Source organism: Pteropus vampyrus, unplaced genomic scaffold, assembly GCF_000151845.1.
Source record: "Pteropus vampyrus isolate Shadow unplaced genomic scaffold, Pvam_2.0 Scaffold628, whole genome shotgun sequence".
NCBI classification, from domain to species: Eukaryota; Metazoa; Chordata; class Mammalia; order Chiroptera; family Pteropodidae; genus Pteropus; species Pteropus vampyrus.
This window is the reverse complement of record NW_011889409.1, coordinates 227,823-231,281: the sequence shown is the minus strand read 5'-3', so window position 1 is coordinate 231,281 and position 3,459 is coordinate 227,823. Positions and strand designations below refer to the sequence as shown.

The window sequence follows — 3,459 nt, the reverse complement described above, 5'->3', positions numbered from 1 at the left end:
ACAGAGGCTGAGGTGGCAGCCAGCAGCTGCAGATGCCTCTTAAAGGGGCCATGTACTCCAGGGGACTTTCATAGACCTGCTTGCTCTGAGCACCAGCGCCCCCTCAGCTCCATGGGGCAGGGCATCAGGGACTTACTGGGGGACACTGAGTTGTAAGAGTGAGAGCCAGAGGTGAGGATCTCTCCCGGGCAGAAGTGTCAGCTGTATCCACTGCTCTTCTGTTGAGCCCTCCCCACTCCCAGTGTGTAGATGCAGTGCCACCATAGCTGAGACGTCATCGAATGGGATAACAGAGGTCGCTCCGCCCAGAGGATTCCCTGAAACTCTGCCTCCCCCAATTCACAGTCCCATCCAAGCCATATCCAGCTGTGTTCTCCATGAGTCCGGGGCTCCTTGCTGAGCAGAGCCAAGACTCACACTGGTGACAGCTGGCTTCGGCTTCTGGCATGGCTTCTTGAGGCAACTATAAGCACAACATCTATAGATTGCTCACTGAATCTTAACAGGTCGCCCCAGAGGGCCCCAGCTAGACTTGGCCTGAAGCTGAACCCCTCTCAGGACTGTGCCATTGGACATCTACTACACAAAGCCAAGCTAATAAGACCAGGAGACTTAGGAGCTTTGTTTACTACATAGAAAGAGACACAGAAAGGCAAAATGGGAAGACAAAGAAGCAGAAATCATATGAACAGGAGATCTAAGAATAATGGAGTCAAGCAATCTAACAGATGCAGAGTTCAAAACACTGCTTATAAAGATGCTCAATGAACTTCGAGGAAGTGTAGATGAATTCAGTGAGAACTTTAACAAAGAGATAGAAAACATAAAAATGGAGATAGACATTGTAAAAGAGAACCAGTCAGAAACGAAGAACACATTATTTGAGATGAAGAGTGTATCAGAGAGAATAAACAGAGTGCGAAAAGGAGAGAATCAAACCACCGATATGGAAGATGGGGAAGCCAAGGACACTCAATCAGAACGACAAGAAAAAAGAAGCCAAGACTATAATAATAATTTAAGGAGCCTATGGGACACAATTAAATGTAAAAATACTCGTGTTATAGGGGTACCTGAAGGAAAACAAGAAGTTGAAGAGATATTTGAAGAAATAATGATGGAAAACTTCCCTCACCTGGTGAAGGAAATAGACATACAAACCCAGGAAACTCAGAGTCCCAAAAAAGATGCATACAATGAGGTCCACACCAAGACACATTATAATTAAAATGCCAAAGGTTAAATACAAAGAGAGACTCTAAAAACCAGCAAGAGAAAAGCAGTTACTTACAAAGGAGCACCCATAAGACTGGCAGCTGATTTCTCAAAAGAAACTGTGCAGAACAGAAGGGCTTGGCATGAAATATTCAATGTGATGAAAACCCAGGATCTATGACCAAAAATACTTTCTCCAGCAAAGCTATCATTTACAGTCAAAGAACAGATAAAGAACTTCCCAGACAAAAATAAGCTAAAGAAATTCATCAACACCAAGTCAGTGTTACAGGAAATATTGGAGGGACTTATTTAGGAAGAAAAAACATGTATCAAAAACAGGAATAAAGAATGGTAATAACTACATTCCTATCAACAAGTACCTCAAATGGAAAAGAATTAGTGTTCCAGCCAAAAGATAGGGTGGCTGAATGAATAAGAAAACAAGACCCCTACATATGCTGCCTACAAGAGACTCAAATCAGATTAAAAGACACACAGAGACTAAAAGGAAGGGAATGGAAAAAGATACTGCCTTGATCAATCTAGAGGGTACTGTGCTGAATAAAATGGGTCAGATACAGAAAGACAAATATCACATGATTTCATGTACGTGGAATCTAAAGAACAAAATAAACAATGACAACAAAAACAGACATAAACTCATAGATACAGAGAATATTCTGAAGGCTACTAGATAGGAGGGGGTTGGGGGGATGGCGAAAAAGGGCAAAGGGATTAAGAAGTACAAATGGGTAGTTACAAAATAGACATGGAGATATAAAGTATAGCATAAGGAAAATAGTTAATAATGTTATAATAAATATGTAAGGTGGAAGAGGGGTAGTAGTTTTAGTGGGGTGATCAATTTGTGAATTATATAGTATCTCTAATCACTATGCTGTACAACTGAAATGAATATATTATTGTATGTCAGGTATAATTGAAAAAAAACCCTCATTTTATTGTACAATGTAAATACGAGCAACTAATTGTTTATTATATTTCAATAAAGCTGGGAAAAAATTCCTTAATAAAAGTGAAAAAAAAAAATCACAATGAGATGTCACCTCACACCTGTCAGAATGACTATTATCAAAATACAAGAGATAAGTGTTAGGATACAGAGCAAAGGAAACCCTTGTGCACTGTTGGTAGGAATATAAATTGGTGCAGCTACTATGAAAAACAGTATAAAAATTCATCAAAAAATTAAAAATAGAACTACCATGTAATCCAGTAATTCCACTTCTGGATATATATCTGAAGGAAATGAAATTGCTACCTTGAAAAAACACCTGCACCCCATGTTCATTGTAGTACTGTTTACAAGAGCTAAGACAGAAGCAAACTAAGTGTCCATCAACGGATGAATGGATAAAAAAAATGTAGTATATATAAACAATGGAATATTAGCAATAAAAATAAAGAAGTCCTGCCATTTATGACAACATGGATAGACCTTAAGGGCATTTTGCTAAGTGAAATAAGCCAGACAGAAAAGACAAATACTATATCATCTCACTTATATATGGAACCTAAAACAAACAAACAAACAAAAAAACAAAAACAAACAAACAAAAAAACACCTCATAGATAGAGAAAGTTGGGTGGTTAGCAGAGAAATGGAATCGGGGAGTGGGCAAAATGAGTGAAGGTAGTTAAAAGGAACAAACATACAGTTATAATATAAATAATTTCTGGAGATGTAATGTACCACATGGCAACTATAGTTTACGATATCGTATTGTATATTCGGAAGTTGCTAAGTGAATAGATCTTAGGAGTTCTCATTAGAAGGAAAAGCCATTGTAACTATGCAAGGTGATGGATGTTAACTAAACGTTTTGGTGATCATTTTGCAATATATACATATATCAAATCATTATGTTGAGTCTACGGCCATGCTACCCTGAACAAGCCAGATCCCGTCTGATCTCGAAAGCTAAGCAGGGTCTGGCCTGGTTAGTACTTGGATGGGAGACCACCAAGGAAGACCAGGTGCTGTAGGCATAAAAAATGAAAAAAATAAGGGATCGTAAGCTGACGAGTTCCTTGCAATCTGTGCGGTCAACCAAGGGTTGCCTCGCCTAAAAATTTTTTTAAAATAAAATAAAATAAATCATTATGTTGGACACATGAAACTAATACAATGCTGCATGTCAATTGTATCTCAATAAAACTGGTAAAAAAAGATCTGATACAATAAAATCTTTGGGCCTTCTTTTTTGATGGGTATAAAAT

General features: G+C 38.3%; 1 pseudogene; it reads left to right on the top strand.

Moving 5' to 3' along the window:
* Positions 1 to 3,109: 3,109 nt before the first annotated feature.
* On the top strand, positions 3,110 to 3,228 carry LOC111733737 (annotated as a pseudogene).
* The last annotated feature ends 231 nt before the right edge of the window (positions 3,229 to 3,459 follow it).